The following is a 25,427-nucleotide window of genomic DNA, read 5'->3' as shown; positions in this document are numbered from 1 at the left end:
ACGAGGCAATGCAGCAGCACAAAACAATTAACACAAACAGCAATGACAAAAAAATGGAAAGTTGCAAAGCAAGCTACAGTAAATCTAAATTACCAAGCAATTCAACATTACAACTAATATGAGGCAATGCGCAAAAAAAAAAAAAAAAAAAAATCTGGCTTAGCAGAGTAACACAAATTAAAATTCAGCAACACTATGCCTGGCAAACAGCAGCAGAAAATGATATACCTAAACATGACAAAGCTCAAGCAGAAAAAATATTACACTAAAAATGGCCATGTCTAATACCTATGTCACACCTTAACACTAAGGTGATGCATCACGATAACTTACTCTATGAAATAAATTACCAAATATTGTAAAGAAAATTATGTATGCAGTTCCTGTGAAGGGAAATATCTTTTTGTGCTCCCTCATTTTTTTGAAATATATCACAAAACTATTATTTACTGGATCTGTAGACAGAAAATATTTATATTAGTACATCTATAAAATTTTATTTGAACCAATGCAGCAGTGCAGCTAGAAACTAGATATCAAATGAAATAAGCAACTATGTACACAGCAAAGCATAAGAACATCGTTCAATAGCCATGTGGCATTTCATAAGTTAGTAGAAAAATCTCTCAACTAGAGAGACAGTAGTCATAATCAGGTGTATAGACATAAAAATATTTCTCGTCATTTCATTAGGCATCCAGTGTAATCATATGTTTTCAAGTTCGACCGTGTCGTTTTTGCGATGCTTTCTACAAAGGAATGTCAGAAGCGAGGTTAATGGCGTCTTTTTTTATTTTTTTTTTCTACCTGTGCCGCTGAAAAGGGCTCGCAATAATGGCTTTTCCTCCAGGCAACTGGCACACTTGGCCGCTCGCAACGCATTACGTCACGGTCACTTACCTTTCTTACCGACATATTTACGACAGCAGTTTCCGCTACAGTGACAGTCTCATATAAACATATTTCACAGGTCAAGAATTAGCGTTGCAAATCTGTAGAAACAAAATCCTATAAATATAAGTGTCCAAAAAAATTTTCGCCGGCATTGTGATACAGTCACGCATTTACACACACATTTCATAACTCTTAAAGTACGATTCTCGGTTTCCAACATCCTTTTTCACAAGTCAGCGTCCCTACCCACTACTCATTACTCCTTACCTTATTACACATATATATATTCGTCGACATGTCAATCTTGCGACGACACTTCAATATTTCATCATAATAAATACATAGCATAACCAAATTCCTCATATAGCATCATCTTATTGATCATAAACATATCTCAACAGCATAATACACATTGTTGTCGTAATAATAGCATCATAACACCTCAGTCAACTCTCAAAATCGTCGTAGCTTCCTCCAATAATTTCAAAACCTAAAAAAATTCTCTGCTCATTTCAATAGTGTCATCTACCTCAAACATACTTTAAAAATCATGATCTCACACCAAATACATCATTCAACGCTCTCATAGCATCACAATGTGTCCGAAAAAATATGATCAGTTTACAAAGTACAGACAAAATACAGTTTCATAAGTGTGAAGTTACCCAACTGTGTAATTGCGTAAACATCTGTCACTGACGTAGTAAAAAAAAAAATGTTTGTTTCTCTGTCAAATGATCAGGTAGCTGTGTAATTTGTGTGTTAGAGAAATATGGTACCGATGCGTAAAGTTGTATAAGCAAATACCATATTAGCTAGGGTTCCTTGTGGTTGCCACACACATGGTACACAAAGTAAGCGTGTACCCCCCTGAGGATTAATGTAATTATACCCTCAGGTGTTACAGATTACAGCAATGGAATGAAATGTATCACGGAAAACTTTCTTTGTAATTCAAAAATCTTTAAAAATAAATGTTTTAAGTACAAAATTAATCACTCAAATACGTGTACTGTAGCGCTAAATGTGCGTCTTGTTGCAACATAATCTGTGTGGAAGTGTCGTAGTTATCGTCCTCCGAAAGCTAAGTTCTGCAGAAGTCAATGTACTTACCTCATAATACACAAAAGTGAAATGCTTTGCGTATAAATGTCTTAGTTATTACGCTTATTGCCATGATGAAGAAAGTACTGTGCTGTAACGCATTGTTGTGCTACGGAAAGGGCAATCTTATTGTAGCTATACCACAAAAATTACTACTAAAACATGTTTTGCTTTCCGGAAGAATTCAGAAAAACTGTGCGGATATAAAACAGATACACCGCAAAAGCAACATTGTAAATTTTCACTCATTACTAGCGTCGTGATAAAACCGTGTAGTTGTCACATAAACTAACCACTGTATCGTCTGGTATCTCACAGAAAGTACTTCAAACCCAGAATGTATTTTCAAGTAAACCAAAATGTTGCATTAAAATCTCATTAGCAGTACTGGTAAATGTTCTAAGTATGTGAGCCTTATAGTCGTTACGTAATCGTGCAACTAACAAGCAAGAATGTACAAATACAACACTGTGTCGTCTGTTCACTATAACAATGCATTCGTAATTTCTGTTTAAAAATGTTCCCTAGGTTGTAGACTGGATATTTAACTTCAAACAGAGTTGTATGTTAACAGTTTCTTAAGTCTGACACAGCATACTAGTAATGTAAAGTGAAAAGTTATGTGACAAAGACAAAGTTAAAAAGCAGATTATCTTTCAATAATCGGTTTTACATGTGAAATGTGGTACAATCTTTTACTCTTCAAAGTACTCAGAATTTCAGCTTGAACGCAATTATCATGCAGTATACGTCGGTAAAGAATACTGGAATTTTTCACAGGGTTAGCGTCAATGTTATTTTTCTCTGAGCCAGCCGGCGCACGTGGGTGCCTGCGGCGCGAGTCATTGTCTGTCTCTTTGTTGCCGCGCGTTGTTATTGGGATTAGGAGACCTAACTTCTACAAATTCACCGTGACGAGAGGGCCCTGCTCTGTTTGAATCCCGCCAGTTCTGATGCAATTCAGGTCTGTCGTTACGATCATATCGTCTGTCGTCATGTCGGTAGATTCCATGGTTTCTTTCTTGTCGGTCACATGGTGGAGAATTTCTCCTTGAATCGTAACTGCGCGCTGATCCGTTGCGTCTAAAGTTATTCTGTCTCCCTTGATAGTATTTATTTTGGTTCCCATATTGTCTGTTTCTCTGATTGTCTCTGTGATAGTCATTACCACGGAGAGGTGATCTTTCCCTGTAGTTATTACTACTCTGCCAACGGTTGTCATACGGGTGGTGTCTGTTTTGGTCACGATTTGTGTTGTGATAATAGTCTTGTCGCGTCCAGTTATTATTTCTTTCATAGTGGAATTGCGACGGATGTGACCTGTAATTGTTGTGTTCCTGGTTTCGCGTTCCGCGACGGTATGTGTCAATTTCCAGTTCTTGTAACAGTCCCTGAAATGCTTCAATGTCGTCTTTGCAACGTCCTGCTAAAATAATATGTCGTAAATGTTCAGGCAATTTGAGTAAGCAAATGCGGATGAGTTCTGAGGGGCTGTATGGGTTTGAAAGATATTGATTCTTATGCAACATGTCTTCAAAATATTTGACAAGACTGGAAAATTCAGATTGTTCAAAGTGTTTCATCATCATGATGCTATGTTTTACTCGGTCCTGTGTGGCTTGAGACCAATATGCTGAGAGGAAGGCATGGTAAAACTCTCCTTCACTGTGGCAATCGTGAATTACCGATCGCATTCTTACAGCTGGTTCATTCTCTAAGTAGCCACACATAAATTCTAATCTGTGTTCCAACGACCAGTTGGGAGGAAAACAATGAGAGAATTGATGGAGCCATGCTTGTGGATGAATGTCGTTGCCTGAATTCTTAAATGTTTTGAATTTACGTGTAGTAATGAACAGCTTATAGTCAAAATCATCATGTCGGCGAGTCGCATATCGGTCATTGTTAGGTCGTGTCGGCCGTTCCATCTCGAAATTCGGTGCACATTGCCAGTTTCTTTCATAACTTCCGAAATGCCCTGTGTTATTATTTTGCGTCTTTTCCGTATTTCTAAGTCCCTCTTCCCGTGTTGGAGCGCGAGTGTCCTCTGAAATACGTAATTCTTGTATTACCTGTGTCAGCTGATCTTGTACTTCCCGGATTTCTCTTTGGTGTTGCGTATTAATTTGATTCTGATTTTGTTTGAATTTCCTAATTTGTTCATACTCTTCTGTGTCTGTGAAGGCTACAGGTGTTGTGTCATTGAGATCATCATCTACCTTTGTAGATAAGTTAGTGAACTGATCTGAAAGTTCGGCTACTTTCTCCGATAGTGTACTTATTTCCTCAGTGTGTTTTTCTGAACCAAGTTTCAGAATATCTACTGTGTCCTTTAAGTTTTCCTGAGTTTTTGCAAGTTGCGTAACCGAATCTGTAGATGCAACTGAGTCAAATTTAGCTTGCAAGGTCTCATGATTTTCATGAACAATAGTTTGCAGTTCTTTTATGGCTGCTTCGTGATTCTGTAATGCATTTCCATGCCGCGAAAAAATAGGTTGAAAATGCTCACAAATTTGAGTTTTTACGTCATTACAGACTTTTTGACATTTCGATTCAATGTTATGTAACTCAGTAGTTAAATCTTCACGTGTTTGTTCAAGAGTTTGTTCCAATGAGTCTAACTTTTTAAGATTTTGTTCCACTGTGTCTAACTTTTGCTGTGTTTGTCTCTGATTTTGTTCCATTGTGTCTAACTTTTTGAGATTTTGTTCCACTGTGTCTAACTGTTGCTGTGTTTGTCTCTGGTGTTGTTCCATTGTGTCCAACTTTTCAAGCTTTTGTCCCATTTGTTGCATTAATTGTAATAACAATGCACTGGTGTCTGAAACATGTTCCTCAGTGCTTTTCGGCAGTGAAGTTGCACCGGCAACATTCACATTTTGAAAAGCGGAAAATGTGTCTTGACTCATTTGAGAAAACGGTGAGAACCCAAAACCTGAGTCTGCAGTATTTGCAATATTGTGTTCTGTCATTCCCGATTCCTGAGGCGAGCTGTTGCCGACCAATCGATCGATAACGCTTCCCTGTTCACTACCTGTTTCACTGTCTACACCATTGTTTGCCGCCCGCTCCATTTCCCTATGCGCAATTACCAAATTACTACTTTGAACATTAGTTAATTCATTACTCTGCGGCGCTAACACACTGCCTTCGTCTTCACTGTCATTTCTCAGTTTACTTTGGAGCCTAGTATTACGTTTTTCACACGCCATAATTGTCACAATATTTCACACGACAACACAGAAAAACACAATTTGAAGATCAAAAATAAGAGAACACATTAACATAGCACTGAAAATAATATCTAGTTAATTGCAAGCGCAGCTGCGAAATACTTGGTGCAAATCTACATGCATGCCACAACTGTTTTACTGTACAACAATGAAAGACTGCAACTACAAAGGAAATTCTCTCTATAATTACGCGCTAGCAATGAACAGAATCTACACTAATTACACAAACTACAAGAAAAAAATCAGAAGATTCCAGTGAGGTATCCTCGGCTAAGGGTCGACATACGAAACGTCCCCTTTGAACAATTCTTACACGACTGTCCTTAAACTGACACACAATATTTTGTTAGCGCAACGCAATCTGACTTTCAAAATTCCCTGCAAAAGAATGGCCCTGGCTAACATTAAACTATACCTTTCACAAATCACTTACCTCACAAAAATCTTCGCTGCTCAAGCTACTGCAATACAGCGAGCGCCACTACTGCCAGCTAAATAAAAGATTCAAACTATGGAAGGCACTAACTACTGATAGGGATAGTTAGCAAATGAAAGATATTAATAGAGAACAAACAATGTATTTACCTTGATATCATCATATATAAATATAGCAGTTCATGACAAATTTCAAAACTCCGCCATCTCTCTCCCCACATCCACCACTGCTGGCGGCTCACCTCCAACTGCGCAACGCTACGTGCTGTTCACATCCAGCTGCCGCTGCCCAACACTACAATGGCAGACAACAATGTAAACTAGCCACAGACTGCACACAGCACAGCCAGTGATTTTCATATTGAGCGCTACGTAACGTTGCCAATAAGAAAACATAAACAGCCTACTTACATAGAGAAAACATAAACAGCCTACTTACCAACTCTATTCTCTATAGCCACACTCTGTTCATCACTGTGAAGTCAGTGCCAGAAGGAATAATAAATAATGCCATATTATTGCCATAAAAGCAAAGTAACTATTGTAATCAATGTTTATGTTGTTCCTATATTCTTAAAATGAAGAATAAACCAATGCTGAATATCGCAAAATATAGATGTCACGCTGGACATAAACTAAAACTTACAGTGTTGACAACTGATAAAAACACGGCTCAAATATTTTTGTTTTTTATGGCAGAACATGAACAGAAGGGTTGATTTCTTGGTCAATAAAGCATTTTCAGTGTAGTTAATCTGCTTGTTATTAGCTTTCTCAAACCTGGAGACCTCGCAGCGAGCTTAGGAAACATAAAAGTTAACCAGTGTGGTGTCTTCGTTTTGCTGTTTCTACAATTTACTACGTTACACACGCTCGCTCTTATAAAACCGTTACAAGGACTATTATAAACGATACGATATGATATTTTACTCAGTAGCTGCTTCGGTCGTTTGGCTTGCAGGCTGCCTGGTGCTCTTATATCGTAATGGGTAACAACAACCGGCTTGGGTGACGCGACTGTGGTAGGAAGCTTGCTGAGAAATAGATCAATTATTTGCCGAATTCTTTGATAACAACTGTTCACCGTGCTTCTCTTTTTTATCACCCGTCTTTTGAATAGTTTCATGCTGTCTTCCACCTTTTCCCCATCTTGTGCTAATCTACCACTTCACAGTTTTTTGATACCAAATCAAATAACCTTATGGTGGACACTCCAATTGAACTCATGCTCGTTCACTGCCTATTTTTCACGTGGCTCATCTGCAAAGGGGGTTGGTAGTGAACGGTTGCATTTGTGCCCCTACTATTGAGTCTTATATTGGCTAGCTTTTGAACAGCAGTGAATTGAAATATACACGTTCATATTGAAACTTATTTATTCAAAGAAACACTTTAACTCTGTGGCCATGCATTTTTAAGTTCATAAATAAATCCGATCTGTACAAATAATAATCGGCGCAATTCGTACACTGTTTGTCTCACACCTACACACTTTCACGTTGTTCCTTCACATACTCTGGCGTCCATGCTTACACTCGCGGCACTTCGCCGCTACCAATTTACCACCACAACGGACCAACGACAAAAGACCCGATTTTCCCGCTCATATCCACTCCTGAGTCGGGTCACGTGATATTACATTAGTCAATATAATACCTAAACATGGCCACAATTCGTTTACAATTTTTATAAGATTTAAATACTTAAATCTAAATACATTATATAATTTTACACATTTATCACCAAATTTTTGTAATTCGTTGCATTTAAAAGAAAACCAAAACACTATGCAACGGAACTACAACGCCCATCAAAACACAAAACAAGCATTTTCCGATCTATTTCGCCCAACATATTATCTCTGCCGCTGTACTTCAAATTTAAATTACGAACTACTTGAAAGAGCTCCATATTATCCCCTGTTACCTTACAATACACCTTCCACAAATTTCAGTGACTCCTACTGACGTGTTTGAGCTCAGACCATTCAGTACTTTTTCAAAGTCTGACCTCATTACCTGTTCCCTCCATACCGATTTTCTCCTCTTCTACCACACTTCTGGATAGCTCATCTCCATAGTACAAGCCTTAGGTCTCCTTCCGCGTCTGCCTTCTTCTGCAATTTTGAAGAGACTTCGTATCCGCACCTTGTAGGATAACATGTTTACTTCTTTCAGTCGCCCATGTCGATTTTTTCTAGAGTCAAATCTTTCTCAGTATCTTCATATGTTTCACTCACCCGTTATGATTTAACCTCTGTTCACTTCTTTGTATTTCAAACTATATCGCTGTATTCCTACCTCTTTCTCAAGATCTTTGCACACTACCAGAAATAAATTAGTACATCTTTTTAGAGGTTTCCAAATCACTCGAGATTTGTTGTTGCAACAATGCGTATGGATCACATGAAATGATTACAGTTGCAGGTGAATAGCACAAGCGGTCTTGAGGTACCAGGTACCCACTCGTGCTGAAACATCCATATTAGTACAGTGTGTTAACTGTAAGACGGCAGAGTTGTGAGGGGAGTGCGGGGAGAGGAGGAAGCAAGCGTTGGTTGGCGAGGGGAGTGGTGCCGTTGGGGGGGGGGGGGGAGGGGGGGACAAGGCACGCCTACCAGTTGCAGTGCTGGCACTACAAATTGCGCGTCATGCTTACACGAAAGCAGACGAAAGGCTTGGAAGTAAAACTCGCTTTAAATGTTGTTCGTAAACGAAACTGAAATTGTCATGTACATTAAAATTTATATTTATAAAAATGAATTTATGTGTGTTCGTCTACTATGCGCTCAAAAACCATTCATCCGATAATTTTGCGAGCATCGCTACGTAATACTGGTTTCCTTCTAACCGTAGGCCTACCGGTAGGGGCTGTTGGCGACTCCCGAGATGGGCCAGCAACTGCCTCTTCACTTATTTTGATAATGTTTAGCACAACTGCACAATAAAAACACGCAGAACAGTATAGCGCAAAACAATAACGAAGCAGATGACAATGGCTACCTTGTACAACACAGTCAGCTACGTCATGTTGGCAGCAGCCGAAACTGCGTGCCTACCGAAGCCTCCCGACGTTTACCGACTTCTACCGATTCAGGACTAGGGAGAGGTCTGCCATCTAAAAGTTTACATACTGGTACGTAGCGCAGCCTCCATGGGCAGCAATGCAATTTCTGACTCTGGCATCCAGTCGATCGCGCAGATGGCGAATACTGTACTGAGCTACGTTATGCTACGCCTGCTTCATCTGTTCACGTAGTTCTGTAAGAGTTATTGGCTAACGAATCGCATGAGTCAATTCTCGTCCCATCATATCCCAGATGTGCTCGATTGAAGACAAGTTCGGAGTTCGTGCTGGCCATGAAGTTGCTGCACGTATTGGAGAGCACGTTGAGTTTCAGGGGCAGTGTGTGGGCGAGCATTATTCTGTTGGAACAATATATCACTTTCCCGTTGCAAGAACCGAAAAAGAACGAGTCTAACAACATTATGCGAGTTCCGAGCGTTGGTTAACTTCCCCTCCAGAAAAGGTGAACAAGAGTTGTTCCTAGATAACAGAACGCAGCATGTCATTCTCAATGGAGAGAAGTCTTCCGAAGTAATAGTGATTTCAGGTGTGCCGTAGGGGAGTGTCATAGGACCGTTGCTATTCACAATATACATAAATGACCTTGTGGATGACATCGGAAGTTCACTGAGGCTTTTTGCAGATGATGCTGTGGTGCATCGAGAGGTTGTAACAATGGAAAATTGTACTGAAATGCAGGAGAATCTGCAGCGAATTGACGCATGGTGCAGGGAATGCCAATTGAATCTCAATGTAGACAAGTGTAATGTGCTGCGAATACATAGAAAGATATATCCCTTATCATTTAACTACAAAATAGCAGGTCAGGAACTGGAAGCAGTTAATTCCATAAATTATCTGGGAGTACGCATTAGGAGTGATTTAAAATGGAATGATCATATAAAGATGATCGTCGGTAAAGCAGATGCCAGACTGAGATTCATTGGAAGAATCCTAAGGAAATGCAATCCGAAAACAAAGGAAGTAGGTTACAGTACGCTTGTTCGCCCACTGCTTGAATACTGCTCAGCAGTGTGGGATCCGTACCAGATAGGGTTGATAGAAGAGATAGAGAAGATCCAACGGAGAGCAGCGCGCTTCGTTACAGGATCATTTAGTAATCGCGAAAGCGTTACGGAGATGATAGATAAACTCCAGTGGAAGATTCTGCAGGAGAGACGCTCAGTAGCTCGGTACAGGCTTTTGTTAAAGTTTCACCGAAGAGTCAAGCAGTATATTGCTCCCCCCTACGTATATCTCGCGAAGAGACCATGAGGATAAAATCAGAGAGATTAGAGCCCACACAGAGGCATACCGACAATCCTTCTTTCCACGAACAATACGAGACTGGAATAGAAGGGAGATCCGATAGAGGTACTCAGGGTACCCTCCGCCACACACCGTCAGGTGGCTTGCGGAGTATGGATGTAGATGTAGATGTAGCTCATTGAACCCCTGACTCCAAGGTCTCGGGTGGGTTCAAATGGATCTAAGCACTATGGGACTGAACATTTGAAGTTATCAGTCCCCTAGAACAGAACTACTTAAGCCTAACTAACCTAAGGACATCACACACATCCATGCCCAAGGCAGGATTCGAAACTGCGACCGTAGTAGGACTGAAGCGCCTAGAACCGCTCGGCCACAGCGGCTGGCTCTCGGGTGGGGACCGTGGGTGCCGGATAAATGAACTCTTCGAGACAGCGCTCACCAAGCCTTCGTCATACGCGCAAACGACCATCACTTGCGCACAGGCAGAATCTGCTTCCATCGCTGAAGACCACGGTGCGCCATTCCATGTTCCAAGCGATCCTTTGACGGGAACAGTCGAGTCGTGCACGTCGATGCTGTGGCGTGAGAGGAGGCAGCTTAGAGGTATGCGTTCCCGAAGTCCCACTGCTAATAACCAGTTCGCAACAGTTCGTGTTGACATGTCTGGGTTCACAAGTCCACTTATCTGTGCTGTGGTAGCTGTACGATCTGCTGCTGCTGCCCTTACAATACGACTTTCCTGGCGGGCGTCTGCTCTGCATGGCCATACAGAAACTTGTCTACGTGGGTGAGAATGTTCACGTGACTACTGATACCAGCGACGTTGCACAACTGACGCAGCACGTCCAACTTGTGCGACAGTTCTGAAAAAACTATTCTGTCACTAGGAAGGCCACAATTTGACCTCTATCAAACTCGCTCATTTAGTAGTAGGAAGTAGGAGTGCGTCTCTGTGGCATGGTTGCCTGCTTGGTTCACATGTTTTCACCACAGTGAACCTTCTGGCGTGATCATTCCCCATTAAAGGGTAGAAACAAATAGTGCTCTAGTAGCTACGCTACTACGCTACCTGTTGGCGGACTAGGTTGAAACCATCATCAGTACATCTATTATCCACCAGCTTGCACAAGCCGTTATCGGATCAAAATCGACGTGGTCTTTCCGGGTGTACTAATTTTCTTTTGGCAGTGTATATTTATTCATGAGTCACCCAGAATTCACTCTATCTATGGTTTCCATCACTGCCTTCTTATTTCTTTCTTTATTCTGTTCCATTCCTCTTCTAATGCTTTACTATCGATGCTTACTATCGATGCAGTTCACTGGTTCACGGATTACCACTTTCTGTCAATCTGTCCTGAATTTTCAATATCCCAGTTCAGAATACACCCCTTGTTCTAGACTACTATCTTATGATCTAAATCTGTCTCTGCCCCTGGTTTCTCAATTTTGTACCTTTGTCTAACATATGTCTCCATGTGTCTCGTGGTCTTTTGCAAGTATAGGCCTACTTCTCTGGGAAATGATATTAGCTGGCACAACTGTCAAAAGTATCTCTTCCCTCTCATTCCTTTCCCATAGACAACATTCGTCAGTAACTTCATCTAACTTCATCTTCCATTCCCTCCGCTAAAACGGTGCCAATTTCTTTTTTTTTTTTTTTTTTTTTTTTTTTTTTTTTTTTTTTTTTGCGTTCTGACTGGTTTGATGTGCCCGCCACGAGTTTCTCCCCTCTGGTAACCTCTTCATCTCAGAGTACAACTTACACCCTACTACACCCTCAACAATTTTTTGTTGGATACATTCCAGTCTGCCTTCCCCTACAGTTTTACCTTCTATGGTTCCCTACAGTACAAGTAGTTTCTATTTTCCACACATACCTCTTCCTGCTGATTCTTTACTGAACATTGTAATTTCCTATCAGTAGCCCACTTAGCTATCAGTGTCCGTCTATTGCACCTCATTTCAGACGCTCTTCTTTTCCTGTTTTCCTACTATCCATGACAAATTTCCATATAAAGTTGTGCTCCAAACGTAGATTCTCAGAAATTTCTTCCTTAAATTAAATCCTATATTTCATACTAACAAGTTCTTTACCCATGCTAGTCTGCTACTTATGTCCTCCTTGATTCTTTCGTCATGCGTTATTTTGCTTTCGAAGTAGCAGTATTCCTTGCCTCGTACTACGAAATTCTCATCGCAATAATGCTTCCAATGCCATTTGTAAGTACTATGTAAGTAGGCTGTTTATGTTTTCTTATTGGCAACGTTACGTAGCGCTCTGTGTGAAAATCACTGGCTGTGCTGTGTGCAGTCTGTGGCCAGTTTGCATTGTTGTCTGCCATTGTAGTGTTGGGCAGCGGCAGCTGGATGTGAACAGCGCGTAGCGTTGCGCAGTTGGAGGTGAGCCGCCAGCAGTGGTGGATGTGGAGAGAGAAATGGCGGAGTTTTGATATTTGTAAGAATGCATGTTATGAACTCCTATATATATTATGACTTTTGATGATATTAAGGTAAATACATTGTTTGTTCTCTATTAATATCTTTCATTTGCTAACTATCCGTATCAGTAGTTAGTGCCTTCCGTAGTTTGAATCTTTTATTTAGCTGGCAGTAGTGGTGCTGGCAAGCTACGCTCGTCATCACTATTATTTCTCAGTTTACTTTGGAGCCTAGTGTTACGTTTTTCACACGCCATTATCGTCACAATATTTCACACGATAACACAGAAAAGCACAATTTGAAGAGCAAAAATAAGAGAACACATTAACATAGCACTGAAAATAATATCTAGTTAATTGCAAGCGCAGCTGCGAAATACTTGGTGCAAATTAACATGCATGCCACAACAACAATGAAAGACTGCAACTACAAAGGAGATTCTATCTACAATTACGCGCTAGCAATAAACAAAAGCTACACTAATTACACAAACTACAAGAAAAAATCAGAAGATTCCAGTGAGGTATCCTCGGCTAAGGGTCGACATATGAAACGTCCCCTTAGAAAAATTGTACATGACTGTCCTTAAACTGACACACAATATTTTTAGCGCAACGCAATCTGACTTTCAAAAATCCCTACAAAAGAATGGCCCTGACTAACATTAACCTATACGTTTCACAAATCACTTACCTCACAAAAATCTTGATTACTCGAACTACTGCAATACAGCGAGCGCCACTACTGCCAGCTAAATAAAAGATTCAAACTACGGAAGGCACTAACTACTGATAGGCATAGTTAGCAAATGATAGATTTTAATAGAGAACAAACAATGTATTTACCTTAATAGTCATAATATATATAGCAGTTCATGACAGTCTTACAAATTTCAAAACTCCGCCATCTCTCTCCCCACATCCACCACTGCTGGCGGCTCACCTCCAACTGCGCAACGCTACGCGCTGTTCACATCCAGCTGCCGCTGCCCAACACTACAATGGCAGACAACAATGCAAACTGGCCACAGACTGCACACAGCACAGCCAGTGATTTTCACACAGAGCGCTACGTAACGTTGCCAATAAGAAAACATAAACAGCCTACTTACATAGTACTTACGGGACGTTTCACATTCTGTAAACCTATGTATTGGTAATTGATGCTGACGTAGTTAAAATGATCGTAAGCATACTTCCGTCACCGCGTTGTTCAAAATGCTTCATCAAGTTACCTACCTCTGTATTCGTAATGATACCAGTACATGTTACATTATTGTTGTTACCAGTCTATAACAGTGGTTGTCAAACTTTCTTGTTCAAGAGACAAATACTGACATTATTAGATGGCACCTCGAGCTGCACATGTACCGATCTTCTTGTTAATTGGTAACTTACATAATACAGAATGTTATGAGCCCTCAGTAGACGAGCTACAGTGAGGATGCGATAAGTTGGCCTCTGGCCTGCTCTCTGCTTCAGATAGCTGCCATCCTCTGCGACCCTAAAGTTGTGATACTATAATTGCCTGATAAGTGTCTTTGTGTTGTCTGCGTGAACGGCTGATTAATTGCTTAATAACAGTTGCTGCACCTAAATTTGAATGGATGATGAAGTAGGAGACACGACCACAGATGTTTACTAAAGTTTTGAATATCATTTTTCTTCCACAGATTGGCATTGTATTATAATAGCCTCAATTTTGTTTCACATTCCTTGCTACAAATATGTACCGCACTTGAAGCTGATCGTCTTTATAAATGAGCATTCACGAATTCGTGTGACTTCCGTGACACAGCAGCTGATCGGTATGAGTCACACGCGTCCATATAAAAAAAAAAAAAAAAAAAAAAAAAAAAAAAAAAAAAAAAAAAAAAAAAAAACATTCCCGTTCTCACGTCCACTAAGCGCGCAGTGGCCGCGCTACCCACCACTCAACCGTTGAGGTTGGCGGTCAAATTCAGTTGGCTCACGGCCGAATTCACCGACGTTTGTTAAAATTAAACACATTTAAAACGTTACTGTCTCTGTAAGTACTATTTTTTTGTTACTGAGCGGGAAAACTACTCACTTGAGAAGCTCTTAACATTACTTGACTTTTAAGGATTCGGCTCTTAGTCGCTAGATGGATATTATTGTTTAAAATACCGCGGGCCGCACGACCACTCGATTCGTGCCGCATGCTGACCGCGCGCCGCACTTTGACCGCCATTACTCTGCAGGGTGAACATTAATAAATCCGACAAACTGCAGGGACATATTCCTGGCTGCAAATGGAGAGAAAACGTGCTATGAATACGTGTCCGGAATTGCGTCATTCTCACGACAGATGGCGCTGACGAATGAAAGTTGCTCTGAACACGTGCCGTGTGTTCCTTGTGTGGTGCGAGCTGTGCGACTGACGCAGCGTACTATACTACTGGTCATTAAAATTACTACAGCAAGAAGAAATGCAGATGATAAACGGGTATTCATTGGACAAATATATTATACTAGAACTGACATGTGATTACATTTTCACGCAGTTTGGGTGCATAGATCCTGAGAAATCAGTACCCAGAACAACCACCTCTGGCCGTAATAACGGCCTTGATACGCCTGGGCATTGAGTCAGACAGAGTTTGGATGGCGTGTACAGGTACGGCTGCCCATGCAGCTTCAACAAGATACCACAGTTCATCAAGAGTAGTGACTGGCGTATTGTGACGAGCCAGTTGCTCGGCCACCATTGACCAGACGTTTGCACTTGGTGAGAGATCGCGAGAATATGCTGGCCAGGGCAGCAGTCGAACATTTTCTGTATCCAGAAAGGCCCGTACAGGACCTGCAACATGCTGTCATGCATTATCCTCTGAAATATAGGGTTTCGCAGCGATCGAATGAAGGGTAGAGCCACGGGTCGTAACACATCTGAAATGTAACGTCCACTGTTCAAAGTGCCGTCAATGCGAACAAGAGGTGACCGAGACGTGTAACCAATGGCACTCCATACCATCACGCCGGGTGATACGCCAGTATGGCGATGACGAATACACGATCCAATGCGCGTTCACCGCGACGTCGCCAAACACGGATGCGACCCTCATGATGCTGTAAACAGAAACTGGATTCATCTGAAAAAATGACGTTTTGCCATTCGCGCACCAAGGTTCGTCGTTGAGTACACCATCGCAGGCACTCCTGTCTGTGATGCAGCGACAAGGGTAACTGCAGCCGTGGTCTCCGAGCTGATTGTCCATGCTGCTGCAAACGTCGTCGAACTGTTCGTGCAGATGGTTGTTGTCTTGCAAACGTCCACAACTGTTGACTCAGGGATCGAGACGTGGCTGCACATCCGTTACAGCCATGCGGATAAGATACCTGTCATCTCGACTGCTAGTGATATGAGGCCGTTGGGATCCAGCACGACGTTCCGTATTACCCTCCTGAACCCACCGATTCCATATTCTGCAAACAGTCATTGGATCTCGACCAAAGCGAGCAGCAATGTCGCGATACGATAAACCGCAATCGTGATAGGCTACAATCCGACCTTTATCAAAGTCGGAAACGTGATGGTACGCATTTCTCCTCCTTAGACGACGCATCACAACAACGTTGCACCAGGCAACGCCAGTCAACTGCTGTTTGTGTATGAGATACCGGTTGGAAACTTTCCTCATGTCAGCACGTTGTAGGTGTCGCCACCGGCGCCAACCTTGTGTGAATGCTCTGAAAAGCTAATCATTTGCATATCACAGCATCTTCTTCCTGTCGGTTAAATTTCGCGTCTGAAGCACGTCATCTTCATGGTGTAGCAATTTTAATGGCCAGTAGTGTAAAAGCAGCAGAATAGTACGGTATTCTTGTCGGAAACAAGCTGAGATGGTGTTTGTGTACGGCCAAGCAGATGCAAACTGTCGAGAGGCAGAACCCGGTCCTCAAAATCTGGTGCAATTACAGTTCGCTGGCTCTTTGCACGTTCGTTTGAAAGGACCCACGATCACAGAAACGCTCAAAATAGGCTTGAAATGTTGTGTGATGTGGTTGGTGTCTGTGAGGGAATATGTATTGGTGTAGCATTGCTGTCTCTCGACCGTTTCCATCTGTTTGGCCGTACACAAACGCCTCTCGGCTTGTTGCTGACATGAATACCGGACCATTCTGGTGCTTACAGAACGCTGTGCCAGTCGCGCAGTCTGCGACACACAAGCAACACACGGCACGAGGTGGAAACGATACATTTCCGCACACAGGTTCGAAGGACCTTTTTCCCTCCATATCCAGGTAGAAATCCGTACCTGTAGTTTATCTGTTTCTACATCTGCATCTGCATGCATACTCTGCAAATCCCATTTAAGTGCCTGGCAGAGGGTTCATCGAACCACATTCACAGTTCTCTATTATTCCAATCTCGTATAGCGCGCGGAAAAAACGAACACCTACATTACATTTTATTAATGTTCAGCCAGCAAAACTATCTCCCTGGAAATCTGTGCCCTCGTTCCATTTTGCTTCACTAGTCTTTAGTACGACTGACTCTCTCTCTGTGTTTCCAAGCATTAATCCCGACTTGCAGGATCTGCTGGTTAATCGGATGTGGCATGTTAATTTTAAGGGGTGGCCAGATGCCCTTCCGATCGCCACCTCATACCCCCCCTGGGAAGGAATTAGTGTACCTCAACTGTCTCCATCTAGTGTAATCCATGGAATAATGCGAATGTGTTCAGATGTCTGTGAGCCGTGGAACTGAGGCGGAACGTGGGGACCAGCCCGGCATTCACCTAGCGGGATGTGGAAAACTGCCTAAAAACCACATCCAGGCAGGCCGGCACACTGGCCCTCATCGTTAAATCGCTGGGTGGATTCGATCCGGGGCCAGCGCGCCCTCCCGAGTCCAGGAAGAAGTGCGTTAGCGCCCTCGGCTACCCTGCCGGGTTTTCGTACGGCTGACTACGGCTTGGTTATTTCTCTTTACATATTCTCCAGTTTCCCTACAAATCTAAACATCTCAGATTTGTAGAATGTTTTTCATTTGTGCTTCTCACCTTCATGACCAGTACCCACCTGGAGATCTGAACGGCGAAGTATTTTTTTTTCTTGCTTTCTCAGTTCCTTGACAATTACTCCTCCCATTGCCGATGTTGGATTGCTTCATAATTAGTTTTATTCGATGACGGATTGAATTCATTCGCTAAGCAGTATGGATTGAGATGCCACTATTAGCTTATTATATCCCTTCTCTAAAGATATTATTGATCCGTAGTAACAAAATCATGCTGTGAGATTCGAGTAAACTTCATGTTTCGTAACTGCTTCACTCTTGGACGACATTTACTACTTGTGAATTACTGTACAGTTTTCTTCCGAAATATATCCATAAACTTCAGTACAGTGTTTGGATTGCTTTCGAATACTTTCTCCGCCGTCCGGTGTGGTCGAGCGGTTCTAGGCGCTACGGTCGCAGGTTCGAACCCTGCTTCGGGCATGGATGTGTGTGATGTCCTTAGGTTAGTTACGTTTAAGTAGTTCTAAGTTCTAGGGGACTGATGACCTCAGAAGTTAAGTTCCATAGTGCTCAGAGCCATGTGAACCATTTTTGAATGCTTTCTCAGACCGTGTGTTCTCGAAGTACCACAGCTGAGCCACCATTTTAACGGCTGCGGCGTTGGCGTGCGCTCAAAAGCAAGCATGCGTGTAACTCACTTTTGAGCCCAAAGATGCTTAACCGCGCATTGCCACATCTCACAGAGGTTGTTGTTCTCCCACCTATCGAGGTGCAGCAACGATGTTCTTTCAATCTCCTGTGGTCACACTTCAAGTAAAGCAATGGTTTCCAATTGCCTCCTGTGTCACACCTTTGAGCACTGCTTGGTTCCACCACCTTTGTGAAGTTTCCTTCATAAACCACATAAACACATTTCCATCTTCGGGGTATCGGAAAGTAACGGAAATCCTTCCTTGCAAAATGCTAAAACGACGTCCTGCACGTTATTCGTGTTAGATACATGGTTGTGTCATTGTTTCGCAAAGTAGTTTGAAGAGGTCAAAGGTCCACATACACGCAGAAGTTACCGCTGTTCCTCTTTGATCCGTTCTCCAAATCCGTGAGGGCACCGAGATAAAGGAGAAGCTATTCACGCTCTTACTGCTTCTACGACGAAGAAGTTTGGACGGAGTGGCGTCGGCCGCGTGGCTCTTTTGTTTGGCGGTTCCTTGGATCGCTGGGCACGTGGGCCAGGTCTGGGCGCGGTGGGCGTGGCTGCGATCGATAGTCGCACGTGGCGGCGCCCCAGTGACCCGCCGCTGGCCTACTTTTGCCAACACACGTGCCGCCGTCTCCGGAAGCCTTCCTGAGGACGCCAAACCGCCACGCGGGCTGCGCCGAGGTCAGCTCCCAACGAGCTCAATCCTGACCGGGCGGTCTAGGGCCGCTTTACCTGATTTGGCGCCACAGGCGTGGAGTATGTCTGGAACCATCCCCCCTCCCTCCACCCCACGACCATCACTCAGTCGTATCCTGTGTATGTTTATAGCCACCAAAACAATTGATTTTTTGTTTATTTCGTCCACAGTTGTAATAACAGATAAGTGAGAAGAAAGAAGTGGTGGAGAGGAGGGTCGGGTAAAGATACCTGGAGCGTGTGCATCATTTTAGAGCATGCCCTCGACGTGCATTTACGTGTCAGGTATGCTACAGGAGCCACTATATAGTGAATGGCGGAGGCTACAGTGTACTAATATCATAGGTTTTCGTTCCTAATCCATTCACTCACTCATTCATGGAGGTGAAAAAGGCCGTCAATACGCCTCTGAACGTGCCCTAGTCCATCCTATCTTGTTTTCAAAAACCCTACGCCACATCCACTATGGTAGAAGCATATTGGTTGCACAGTCTTCTTCTCATATAGGTTCTCTAGATTGACCCAACAGCTTTCCCGAGAACTAAGTCGCCTTTTTTACAAGGTTTCCGTTTTAAGTTCTCTAACCATTACTATCAGCCTTTTGTATTCAGAATGATATTTTCACTCTGCAGCGGAGTGTGCGCTGATATGAAACTTCCTGGCAGATTAAAACTGTGTGCCCGACCAAGACTCGAACTCGGGACATTTGCCTTTCGCGGGCAAGTGCTCTACTACCTGAGCTACCGTAGCACGACTCACGCCCCGTCCTCACAGCATTACTTCTGCCAGTACCTCGTCTCCTACCTTCCAAACTTTACAGAAGCTCTCCTGCGAACCTTGCAGAACTAGCACTTCTGAAAGAAAGGATACTGCGGAGACATGGCGCACTTGCCCGCGAAAGGCAAAGATCCCGAGTTCGAGTCTTGGTCGGGCACACAGTTTTAATCTGCCAGGAAGTTTCTGCCTTTTGTATTAATTATACCGATCTGTTACGATTTTAGCACTGATCTGAATTCTTTCGATGTCTGTCGTAATGCCCACTTGATAAGGACTCCAAACAGTGGAACAATCGATTTGACTGTCCTAGAGTTTCGTATGCGAACTCTCTTAGATATTAGAATCTACCTTCCACAATAGTTCACTGACAATAATTGCGAAAAAATTACCCATCTTGCATATTATCAGATCACCCTGATTTTGCAAGATAAAAACCATCCAGTGAAATGATAGTTACAGGAAACATCGATCTGTGCTTATCTTTTTGTTTGATGGCTTCAGTGTTGAATTGTTCGTCTAGGTTGTGATTTTTAAATGACTGAAATACTAATTTTCGTTACTGTTGCTGACTTATTTTCGCTGTCTTTCTTGAATCCAAACAAAATACTTGTCAAGCCTTCGATCACACAATCCTTCAAATTTGATTCTTATTTTTAATAAACGACATTATTCCGCAAAACAGGACGAAACTTAACTGACTGGAGCCATAATCGTAATTTATCACAGATTTACCGCCGCCACATGGAAACAAAAAAAAAAATGGTTCAAATGGCTCTGAGCACTATGGGACTTAACTGCTGAGGTCATCAGTCCCCCAGAACTTAGAGCTACTTAAACTTAACTAACCTAAGGACATCACACACATCCATGACCGAGGCAGGATTCGAACCTGCGACCGTAGCGACATGGTAACAACTGACTACCAAAGACTCTCCTAAATCAGAGACTATTTTCGAAGGAAGTTACATTGATCGATTCTGCGACATTAATTTTGTACATCAGAGAAATAGAGATTCATACTTTAGTGGGAAATATAAGTTCCATTAATTAGTGTTTCAGGATGTATATATTTTCTTACAAAAAGCATACTGAATATTTTCATAACTATGCAATAGATCAAAGGAACTGAATTAATGAATTAATACAATAAAAGGCAGTGCCTCGTCAAAAGCCGAAAATTACACAAGTATTGACACAAAGTGGTATCAAGGAATTTATTAATAACCGGCCGCGGTGGTCTCGCGGTTCTAGGCGCGCAGTCCGGAACCGCGCGACTGCTACGGTCGCAGGTTCGAATCCTGCCTCGGGCATGGATGTGTGTGATGTCCTTAGGTTAGTTAGGTTTAAGTAGTTCTAAGTTCTAGGGGACTGATGACCACAGCTGTTAAGTCCCATAGTGCTCAGAGCCATTTGAACCATTTTTTTGAATTTATTAACACAGGGACAGACACCAGCATCGATAGTCAATTAGGAAGACAGAAAATTACCCTTTGGTTGTTACAAGATGCACAGCACTTCATCACAACCCTTTAACAAATATGACTTCCACTCACTTTCGCGAAAACTGGTCTTACGTAATCACCCTATTTCATATCGCTTCTTATTGCGTACTATGATGAAAGCCACTTGCAGCAATGAAGGAAACATTGGCACATCGTTCAAAAATACGACGCGGCCTGTAAACTTGGAGAATTTTATGACAAAATATAAAGAGCACAAATCACACATACCCATAGTCCAGAATTTGGCAACGTCAGAAGCACTGATGATCTCTCTTGCTGTCTCCCAACTTGCACGAGATTGGGCGTAAACGACATTGCAATAAAATTCGGATTCCACACTGAAATCCTGTCTCTGGAGAACAAACCAAAATGGATTCCATAGTCTTCCAGGTAGCACAGTCAACAATGGCTCCAGGTCGCCCGTGGAAAGCAGTATTCTTTATGGTTGTGTGGTGGTGGTGGTTAGTGTTTAACGTCCCGTCGACAACGAGGTCATTAGAGACGGAGCGCAAGCTCGGGTTAGGGAAGGATTGGGAAGGAGATCGGCCGTGCCCTTTCAAAGGAACCATCCCGGCATTTGCCTGAAACGATTTAGGGAAATCACGGAAAACCTAAATCAGGATGGCCGGAGACGGGATTGAACCGTCGTCCTCCCGAATGCGAGTCCAGTGTGCTAACCACTGCGCCACCTCGCTCGGTATGGTTGTGTGCTGTTGTCCGCATGGGTAGTCAGCGCACATTATGTAATTGTGTGTGATACGCTTCTGAAAAAAAAAAGGTTTCTTCTTTGAATTCACAACTTCTTTTCCTGATGAATGTATCGCGAGTATAGTGTATCCGTTAAGGCCCGCTGTCATATAAAAAAATCGTAATCTGTAAACTATTAGAGACAGAGAATCTTGGCTTATTGTGAAAGGTTTAGTAGCCCTCAAAGCTTTTTTTTTCTTTGTTCTTTGTTCTTTTGTCGCAGATTTGACTTGGAATGTATCAAAATGGCGACAGACCAGTAGAAGGTGCAATGGTCACCTAGTATGCAGAATCCGAATCTGTGTAACGGTACTGCAGAATTACCGACGCCTGCACGGGAAAGCACCACCGGCAAAAACAAGCGTTATGAGGTGGATCAAAAACTTTAAAGAGACAGTGAACGTCCCCCTGTGTCTCGAGCATGTGTTGACAGAGTAGGTAGGCTGCATTTCAGCACAGCCCCTGACATCTGTTCGCCGCGCATCACACGAACTGCAGTAAGCAAGACCAACTGCCCATAAATTGTTACATAAGCGGTTACGCCTCTTTGCGTACAAAGTGCGAATAGTCCAAACATTGCAGGTAAACCATCGTCCTCAGCAGTACACATCTGCGCATTCTGTGCAGACAATGACTAGCTGAAAAAGAGCCTGTTCTCAGATGAATCAACGCTCCACATTTCTGGACATATAAATCGCCGCAACATTACGATAAAAAAAAAAGTCAGCGATTTTATCGCCAACTGTTATTTTTTATTATCTTCATCTTTTTAAAACAAATTCTGTAGGCTGAAGAGCGGCGTAATAAGCTGCTGCCAGCCCGCTCCCTTCAGGGGGAATCGAAACTCAATAAAGGAAAAAAAAAACATTACGATCCGGGACTCCGAAAACCCACACAACACACGTGAACACACCTGTGATAGCACCAAGTTTAATGTTTGGCGTTGCCAAATGCATGGTAGGGTAATAGGCCCCTTTTCTTCGTAGAGAAAAGCGTAATTGGAAATGTTTATGTGGACAGGCTCGAAAGGTTCCTGTTATGATGGGTCGAAGAGCTGCAACCGTCATTCATCGCACAGCAAGGTGGGTCACCTCCATATTGGAGTATGGACGTGCAAGTTGTGCAATATAACACATTTCCTAAGAGATTGTCGCATCGCATGACCTCCGCACTCTCCCGACGTCATGCCATTAGACTTTTTTTTGTATGTTTACGTCAAAGAACGCTTGCACGCAACCCCAGTCAACGACACTTCTACCATTCGAACTACTCGAATGAATAAAACAATCTGAACTGTTGATGCTGCAATGCTGACGTGTGTGCCCAGAACTCGAATATCGCCTTGATGTTGTACGAGCGACAATTGGGGCATACATTACAATTCTGGCACAACAGAAAAAAGCTTTGAGATCTGCTGAACCCTTTATGACAGATAGTGATGCTTGTGTCTTTTGTATCTTCCAAGTTATGATTTTTTTCGATTGGTAGCGAGACTTGTGGACACCGTGTATATTCCACCATGTTTATTGGAATATGCGAGGGTGTGTCAAATGAAAACCTTAAATACTTTTTTAAATATTATTTATTGTGCAGAAGTGGTACAAAGCTGTATCACTTTTCAACATAATCTCCCCCACGCTCGATGCAAGTCCTCCAGCGCTTAAAAAGTGCATAAATTCCTTTAGAAAAAAATTCTTTTGGTAGTCCGCGCAATCACTCATGCACCGCGTGGCGTACCTCTTCATCAGAACGGAACTTCTTTTCTCCCATTGCGTCTCTGAGTAGTCCAAACATATGGAAATCACTTGGGGCAAGGTCTGGCGAGTGTGGTGGATGAGGAAGACACTCAAAATGCAGGTCTGTGATTGTTGCAACTGTTGTACGGGCAGTGTGGGGCCTTGCATTGTCATGTTGCAAAAGGACACCTGCTGATAGCTATCCACGTCGCTTTGATTTGATTGCAGGCCGCAGATGATTTTTTTAGGAGATCTCTGCATAATGCACTGGTGACAGTGGTCCCTCTAGGCATGTAATGCTCTAAAATGACGCCTTTTTCGTCCCAAAAGAGAGTCAGCATAACCTTCTCTGCTGATGGTTCTGTTCGAAACTTCGTTGGTTTTGGTGATGAGGAATGGTGCCATTCCTTGCTTGCTCTCTTCGTTTCCGGTTAGTGGAAGTGAACTCAGGTTTCGTCCCCAGTAACGATTCTAGCAAGGAAGCCATCACGTTCTCGTTCAAAGCGCAGAAGAAGTTCTTCACAAGCATCAACACGTCGTTCTCTCATTTCAGGAGTCAGCTGCCGTGGCATCCATCTTGCAGACACTTTGTGAAACTGGTGCACATCATGCGCAATGTGGTGTGCTGACCCATGACTAATATTTAAACATGCTGCAATGTCATTCAGTGTCACTCGGCAGTTTTCCTTCTCTATGGCTTCAACTGCTGCAATGTTCTGTGGAGTCACAACTCGTTGTGCCTGACGTGGACGAGGAGCATCATCCACTGAAGTCACACCACTTAGGAACTTCCTACTCCATTCGTAGACTTGCTGCTGTGACAAACATGCATTACCGTACTGAACCTTCATTCGTCGATGAATTTCAATAGGTTTCACACCTTCACTACGCAACAACCGAATAACAGAACGCTGATCTTCCCTGGTGCAAGTCGCAAGTGGGGCGGCCATCTTTATACTGATACTGCGACGGTATGTGTGGATCTGCACTATGCTGCCACCTACAGACCATTCTGCACCCTGTTTGTAGCACACTTACCAACTTACAGGATAACAGCTCGAAATTTCGATTTGTTATTACAAATTTAAGGTTTTCAATTGACTCACCCGCATATACTGATGAGCCAAAATATTATGGCTCTGCATAATAATAATCGCACTTTGCTAGGTCGCTTGTCTCAATGGATTTCCCCATTTGCAGCCCATATCTTCGCTAGTGTGATCCCTCGTCCGAGTCAGCTCCTCTTACTGCTGTTCCAGCGTCACATGGCCCCAACGCCACCAGACGCCATCGAGCGTCGCGGTGGCGGTGGTCGTAATGTTTTGGCTTTTCAGTTTATGGTGAGGAAGGGGAGACGCCGCGCCTCAGTACAACAACACCGTTTCAGTCACTCAAGATCCAGGTTCAGCAGTGAAGGATGCAAGGCATGGGCGTAAAATTGACATAGAAGAAGATAGCTCATTTCCTTAGCGGTAAGAAGATAAGAATGTAAGAAAGCAGTCAAGTGGACTGACAAGCGTAGAACGGCTAGCTTTAACTACAGAATAAAGAGGACTGTCGGGCACAAAAGATGTCGCGGATGCACGTGGAAGACTTATCTGCAATCGTGTCTCTCCATTCCGCATACTTGTGCTGCTCGTGCGTAGGACCTTCACGCTGCTTCATTACCCGCGGCTGATAGCGCAAAGCTACGTTCGGCTACGGGACAGTCGAGTGTTGCGGGGTCTCCCCCGCTTCCAGTGAGTGATCTTTCGGCGTCTGCAAATACATCAAAGCACAGTAAGCCGTCTTCAACAATAAAATATGCCAATATGTATAATTCAACTGATACAAGCCC

Source organism: Schistocerca serialis, chromosome 2 (genome assembly GCF_023864345.2).
Source record: "Schistocerca serialis cubense isolate TAMUIC-IGC-003099 chromosome 2, iqSchSeri2.2, whole genome shotgun sequence".
Lineage (NCBI taxonomy): Eukaryota > Metazoa > Arthropoda > Insecta > Orthoptera > Acrididae > Schistocerca > Schistocerca serialis.
This window is presented reverse-complemented; position numbering follows the sequence as displayed.